The following is an 8,692-nucleotide window of genomic DNA, read 5'->3' as shown; positions in this document are numbered from 1 at the left end:
ATCACTGGATTGTCTGGTCCAGACTCAATTATTTACAGACCGCCATCATATAGCTGGAATATTGCTGAGTGCGGTGTTAGACAAACAAACAAATATATCTTTACAACATTCAAATGTGTACAGGTCCGCAATATATACATGCAGTTTCCATGAGTTAGCAAAACTAGAAGCGGACGATGCAAGCGAACCGAGTTACTTCCCTTTACCCAATGCATTCGAACAAACATTCATTTTAGAAACTCAACAATACCTCCCCCCTGATTGCATTATTTCAAATGGTAAAACATAGTCCAATGAGTTTCCTAAAATGTGTTCTGATTGATTTCTCAGTGGGCTACACGAAATTTTTGCCTTACTAGTGAGCAGGGTACATGGAAAATGATTGCTAGCTCCTTAACCAATCAGAAGCTTGTATTTTTATGTAAGGTAAAGACATATGTTTACTACAACACATAAGAGCTGTATGTATTCCCCGTGATGGAAGAACATATGTGAAGAAACAACAGTGAGGTCTGACAAGCTGTGTCATTTGTTTCATGTTGGCACTGCATTTTTTGATAAACCTGAAAAAAGTAAAGCGTTGCCCATTTAATATTTCCATACAATATAGCCATTTTGTTCACAATGTATTAACGTTTGTTTTTGTAACAAAGTGATTATCCAACAACAAGTTTCGCTACTGCGCCAGAGCAATCATTATTTGACTTCTACTACATCTTCTGCTTTTAGCATCAAATCTTAAACTTAAGATATCTAATCTTTGAACATTGTTAAGATTAATATTAGCTCAGATCGTTTCGATCTAGACCCAGAACTTGCGACCATCTTGTGGAACACAGTATTCTTGAACCAGCTGTTCACACATCGGTGGTGTACATGAGATCAATGTCAAATGTAGATATTTTCAAATAATACATGGAAGATTGGTATTTAGAAGGGGTGGTGCATATCTTTTTTTCAGGGGTATATGTGCCGACTGATGTAAACTAAATGTTTGTGTAGCTATTCTTTGTTTTCAGGACATGCTCAAGTTTATATAGTCTCATGATAATATATATTTTGGTACAAATACATATGATGCCCCCCAAAGAATATCATGTTTCTAGTGTTTTGGTTAGGGCTAAAATGATATGACATTTGCTGGTTTTTTGGGGCGGAGAGTATTTTTTAACCAACTCATTTAAATGATCCACCAGCACACAGTGTTCATATTCTGGAGGAAGAATGTCGGTTTGAGAATGCCTTTTATTTTTTACATGGGTCGTAAGAGGTTAGTAGACTGTTAGGGTGAAACGATACTGATACGCTTTTTACTGTATCGATACAAGATGATGCTCTAAAATAAATGACTTACTACTCGTTTAATGACCCCATGTTTGCCAGTCAGATATCTCAATATGTGTAGTAATTTGTGTTTCAAGTTCATTACTAAACATTACCTCCTATGAACATGTGTCTAAAGCTAGCTGTTCCATTTGAAACTGCTCTGAAATATTTATAGTCAAGAAGTTTCCACGCGATTTGTCGTAAATATGCATATATGTATCGTATCGTGACTTTGTGTATCGTTTCACCCCAAGTAGACTGCACTTGACAAGCCCAAAAGGCCTACCCTCCTCAACACGTGACATGCATTGTGTGTCTTTACATCCATAAAGCAGGTTAGAGTTAAAAATCTGGAAAGTAAAAAACACAAAATTGAAATCGATGTGGGGGGGATCCAGAAACAATATGCTTTTGTTTCGTTTTTAGGAGACAGTAAATATTTCTTGATCAAGCTATAGCACAGCCAACTGACCAAAATTTGTGAGTACTGAACATGAATGCTGTAATACACAAGCGTGGGAATAGGAATGTCAGACCATGCATTTTTTATTTTTCGTTTCAAAACACAGCTGGTCTAAGAAATAAATTAAACATAAAAATATTTATTTTTATTTTGTCTTCTGCTAGTAATATGGACACTCTTATACAATGTAAAATGTTATATATAAATTCCATGTCTGCATCACTGTCAGTGATTCAAGAGGAGATGCAGGTTTATTTATGGCAGAATGACTTTCATATGAATACATAAATAATCAACATTTATTTTCATTTCATTTCGACCAACCTTGTGTGCAAAAGATGGAATAAACATTTATTGTTTAATGTACATACTTCCATGATAGACCCGTGAAGATTCCGGGGTAGAATAGGTCTTCAGCAACCCATGCTTGCCGTAAAAGGTGACTATGCTTGTCGTAAAAGGCGATTAACGGGATCGGGTGGTCAGGCTCGCTGACTTGGTTGATGCATGTCATCGATCCCAATTGCGTGGATCGATGCTCATGATATCAATCACTGGATTGTCTGGTCCAGACTCGATTATTTACAGACCGCCGTCATATAGCTGGAATATTGCTGAGTGCGGCGTTAAACAACAAACCAACCAACCAACTTCCATGATAATGCCTGTGTTTGTTTATTAATGATCATCAAACAAACTTTGCTAAAACCTTTTTAGACAAAACAATTTGTGAGGTAGAGTATTTCGTCTTTGGTTGTGTTTGATTATTATGAAAAATGATGAACAAGATATTGTACAAATGTTGAAATATCGTTGACCTTGATGCTTTACTTCTGTTTTAGTGTCGGAGTGATTCACTCGCTTGATGCTCTTGCCAATACTTGTTGAAATCCCACAAGATTGTCACAGAGTAGGATCCACATGGTTTTGTGTATTCTTCCATTGTGTTCAGACTAGTGTTCAGACTTTCCCAACATCTCCTTTGTTCAATATCAATAGTAGGAGCTACACCAGCATTTGAAATCCACCGAAACAGTACCCATCTTGTAAAGGTGCGTGGTATTACCGATATATCGGTAAATTGAGGTCCATTCTTTGCATGATAATTATCACAATATCATAAGGAAAAGAATTTATGGATGTCAACTTCTTTATTATGAGGAACACAACGTTTTGGAGTATATGCTTACTCCTTTATCAGGTGAATGTGAGGTGAGGTGAGGTGAGGTGAGGTGAGGTGAAATTGGGTTTAACATCGCGTCCAAGATTATTGCACTCATATAGTGACATGCATGCACATGTGTGTGTGTGGCTGCTTGTACTAGTCCGGACTGATGCCGATTTATAGTGTTAGCTCACTGAGATACCATGCCACAGTTTAACATGAATACCCCACATAGAGACAGTATACTGACTCCGAGTCGACCAGTCCTTGTTTTAGCCCCTTAATGCCGAGCGCCAGACAGGGTAACAACAAGTATCAGGTGAATGAATGCCATGAGGCAGAGAGCATATATATGTACATGTAAGGACATAAGGGTATACAATACCCAGACACTTAAGGACATACATGGAAGAATGGTGGTATGTAAAGAGTAAAAACTAGAAGGCAAGGTGTCTCACTGGACTGGCACTATATATTGGCATTAGTCCGGACGAGTACAAGCAGCCACACACATGTGCAATAATCTTGGACTTGACTTTAAACCCCATTTCACCTCACCTACTAAAGCTTTTCATGATAGCTATTTTTTTAAACAGTTTGGTATTGAATATGGTTTTCTTCTAGGTAGCGCCATAAGCTAATATTTTACTTGGCCAAAGGATCCATCAACTAAATATTCGAAATGAGTAAAGTTGAAATATCTTTCTGATACTGGTAGTTCAAATTTCAGTATGATAAAACACTTCAAAGTGTAGCCAGATCACACAAGAAAAGGTTTTAACAAATTAGTTAAGTGCAGATGGAGACTTAGACTTGACATAGGATCTCATTCAATATTATGTTTCAAGATTTACTTTACGGATATATCTATCAGTATTTATATCCTTTTAAGGTATACCTCATTTTGTTTCCATTGTTTGTTTTTGTATTTTTGCATAATTTGTTACCATAGTTACATAATTCATGATAAACATAAGCTGTTACTATGGTAACATAATCCATCGATGAGCATGTAAACATATAATTTGTTATCAGAACGGAGACTGATATCCCATGACAAAGAGAATTTTAAGTTCCGGAGAGGTATTCTCCATCACAAGACAAATAGTTGGAGGGAATGTGAAATTTGAAATTACTTTCTCTCAGATTGTGATATGAAATCTAGTCATCAAAACATGTTTAAATATGCAGCTATTCACCTGTTTTAATACTTCCCAAACTCTACCATTTCAAGCTGCTGGAAAACTATTTCCATGTCCGTCATTCCAGATTAATTTTATTCATCATTTGAGTTTTTTGCGTGAAAGAAGAGCTGGATCATTGAACGTAGGGGTTAAATGATCAAATGAATGATAAGGGACTGGTACTTTATTATTATTACTTCTATTTTTTCAAAAAATGTTTTTATGAATTTGGACACTATTTTGGGACTGCTCATTTGGTAGGAGGGGGTAATGAAAAAATGTTACAAAAAAGGGGGTGGGACCATCACCATCATCATCATCAACCCTCCCCACCCCCCAACACACACACACCCACCCACCGATGCACACACTATAATACTTATATTTTACACACTACCCGGTATAGTAGATAACACCATGAGGAGTCACATCAAGGAGAAACCTTAATTTGTATGTTGTAGTATAGTGCTTACAAGAAAGTGCCAATATGCTTGTATTCCTTGCTGTACTTAAACATATCATTGTAGTCACAACCTTTCACTAGTTTTATTACATGTTTTATTCGTCAGTTATCGGTTGCCATGTTTGATAAATGAAAGAGAAAAAAAAGTCTTATTTTTCAATCTGCTTTGTACAAAATGTTAAGCAATCTTGAAGTAAACAATATGTTGACAATGAACTGTTTGTGTTTTGTGGTTAGTTATGCAGCCCCATGTATATGGGGAATACTTTCATTTTAGCTGAATTTGATACTTTGTTTTTGAAAAAGCGAGGCACTTCGACCTTGCATCATGAATATCGCCTTTATAGTCCTGGGGAACATAAATGTTATATTTTGGATAACATGTCTTAGTAAAAGTACAGATTCTAGTACTTTTGGGGGTTGAGTCCCATCTGGGATTCGAACCCACACTGCCAGAATGAGGCACCTAATTGCCAGCATACAAAGTCGGCGATCTAACCCACTCAGACACTGAGGCTTCCTCAAAAATGAAAGACTGACAACTGGCAGTCTAGATCGTGTACTTTGTGTACATTGACCAGTCATGTCAAGGGTCATGGTCATCCTTAAGGTCATAACATGAAGAAAAGTTTGTTTAAACAACTTGAGAAGGATTTGCATGAGGTCAATGAAACTTGGTAAATATTATCCATAGGGTGGGGCCCAGATTGCGAAATGTCAAGACTTACCTGCAAGGTCATTGTCACTGTGATGGTCGTTTGTAAAGTATGTTTGCCATTTTCACTAAAGGACTTTTTTTCTTCTTTTGAAAATCTTTCATCAGGTCATGGTGACCTACTTTCAATATGCTATAGTGTTTTCGAAGCCTGGACATCTCGGCTGTATCACATCATCTTGTTCATTGACTTGTATGTTCATAAGACTCAGTCAGAAGATCAGTGCTTTCCAACCATTACTTCAATCTCAGCTCCCTGGGAAGTATACAACCCAAGCTGCCAAGGCTTTGATTCATGTCATCGTCTCATCCTACCGGGTACCCATTTGTTGCTGGGTGACTTGAAGTTCATTCTGCAGTAATGAGAGGCTGATGACGAAGGTTATGTTTTCTACATTGGGACGCTATGTGAACTTGGTGTTGCCCACCACAATAGGACTGGAATGTTGCTTAAAACAGCAAAAACCCTGTGGGGATTCCTGGTTTGAGAGTGAGTGAGTGAGTGAGTGAGTGAGTGAGTGAGAGTGTAGTTTTATGCCACTTTTAGGAATATTCCAGCAATATCACTGCAGGGTGACACCAGAACGGGCTTCACACATTGTACCCATGTGGGGAATCGAACCCGGGCCTTTGACGTGAAGAGCGAATGCTTTAACCACTAGGCTACACCACTGCCGAACCTGGTTAGAATTTGTCCCCAGCCACCTATGCTTTGATGAGGCCATAAAATAGATTAGGGGGTCAGACTTGGTGCTTTGGTTGAATGTGCGTCATCGTAACAGCGTGAACAGTTGTTCACAACCACTGGATTGTCTCGACCAGACTTGATTATATACAGATTGACATCTCACAGGCGGAATATTGCTGAATGTGTCGTTATCTAACAACCAAAACCAGAAGCAGCAAACTGAGAGTTGCACATGGTCCATCCATCAAAACATCGTGATGAAAGCAACGAACTGCAGAAAGAATCAAAACACAGCCACAGTGTTCATATTGTTTTATTTTCACAGCTAACAGAGAAATGAAGCTCAAATAAAAGGCATTCCTAAAATGTTCACATGTGGACGAACTCAGGATAATCATCATTTTGTTACAAATTCATTCATAAATAATATATAAATAGTAACCATGGTAACACATAAGAAAAATGTAAACATATAATAATGCAGTAAACATATGGACGGAATAATCAAACCTAGATGACACACTAAGAAAAATGCAAAAGCATCTAAACATAAGATTTATATGAGCAAAGGTAAGATCTATTTCATCTCTACACGAAATATTTGATTATGCAAAAAAAAAATCAGGAATTTCTCAAATAATAAATGGGTTTCTTCAGATGTGTTTTTTCCTGTTCCACCAGTATATTTTTTTCAGTGACTTCATGATTAACATCTGAAATGTTGAAGTCATTCATAAAATTACACCAAATTCATCAATTTGATTAAAAACAAAATTATTAGAAAAAATAATTTCCTCAACATTTTCGTTGCAATATGTGAAATAAGTCTTTTCTTTGTAAAATTAATTCACTCGGAACACAAAATAACATGACACAAACAAAACATGCAGCAAAAAACACTATCAGTCACATCATAGCAGCGATACAGCCAAGACTACTGATACCAATATATTAACATGTCTCAGAATGCAAATAATACATCGTCATTGTCAACTCCGACCATCAAGGCTATTGATAATATTATGACGGTGCAAAGAAAATGTTATGCAAACAAACATGTTTGAATGTTTGTGTAAAGAAAAAATATAATATTGCAGTCTGTGCCAAAAACCTGTTTGCTATCCCAATCTAATCTGTTGGTAACAGCTTGATTATACATTAACCACAGGAAAATTGGGATTCTGTCAAGTGGTTTAAGGCACACACTGTGTGTGTACTAGAATATTGAAATCCTGATTACAAAATGATACTTCTAACTCACAATGAGAATAGTGCAAGTAAAACAACACTGATTACTCATTGATCAATCACACTACACAGAGTCAACAAAAACTCATAGCACTGTGAAATGTACATGTGTCCATCAAGTTACCAATAACAGATTGTTATTCATAGATGTCAATCAAGTTGTCAATAACCGATTGTTATTCGTACATGTTTCAATCAAGTTACCCATAACAGATTGTTATTCGTACATATGTCAATCAAGTTGTCAATAACCGATTGTTATTCGTACATGTGTCAATCAAATTGTAAATAACCGATTGTTATTCATACGTCTCAATATGGCTATCAATAACAGATTGTTATTCGTACATGTCTCAATATGGTTATCAATAACAGATTGTTATTCGTACATGTCTCAATATGGTTATCAATAACAGATTGTTATTCGTACATGTCTCGATATAGTTACCAATAACAGATTCTTATTCATACATGTGTCAATCAAGTTGTCAAAAACAGATTGTTATTTGTACAGGTGTCAATCAGGTTATGAATAACGGATTGCTATTTAGCAAGATGCTGACAGCCATACTGGATGTATTACCTCAATATCATCACAACTAAAAACATTTTAGAGAAAGTTAATTTCTATACACATATTGATTGAAATGACTTATTTGACCTCACATTTCCTTACCTTTCACAAAATTACAAACATACATATGCACAATATTGATATCATGTGCCTTGTGTAGGACAAACAAATATACTAAAATAAGGTACTCTTCTTAAAGGTGATGCAAAAAAAGATTGAAAAATAAAATATTTTGCATGCAAATGGAATGACTAATGAGATATAATAGGTTGAGCGACATTACTTGCCAAGTGTGTGAAGGATTTGATTTGAATACACACAACTGTTTCTTATTGTTTAACTGAAAAAACTTTCTACAAAGATCCTTAAACAGCGTGTGATAAAAAAGCTTGAATATGAAACAGATATTTTAACTAAGGCATCGATTACAATCTTTGTGGTTTGGTGCAAACTTATGATTGTTACTTTTTACCAAGGAGGACATTCTTTACATATTCAATGTGCTTAAAACTGAAAATAATTTTATGTCAAATATCAACAAAATTTACATCATTGACAAGATACTCCTGAGCTAATATGTACATGTAACCATGGCAACAAGTGCAGGCAACTCTGGATATGACCAAATCCAAGGGATCTTGATGTTCATGATGTTAAATACAACACTCAGAGAATACAAATGAATAGGCATTTTGGCCGTTTTTGCTGTGACCTAAATAACAAACATGTTTTATCCAAGGTTGACTGCAGATGCGTTGCTAACAAATATTTCTGGTAATTAACTCCAAGCAACTGTAGCAAAACTGTAAATGTTACCATGTTTGAAAAATCACTAACCTTTACACTATGACAAACAGAGGTAGGGT

Source organism: Haliotis cracherodii, unplaced genomic scaffold (genome assembly GCF_022045235.1).
Source record: "Haliotis cracherodii isolate W230 unplaced genomic scaffold, xgHalCrac1.p SCAF_15, whole genome shotgun sequence".
Lineage (NCBI taxonomy): Eukaryota > Metazoa > Mollusca > Gastropoda > Lepetellida > Haliotidae > Haliotis > Haliotis cracherodii.
Note: the sequence above shows the minus strand (reverse complement) of the source record.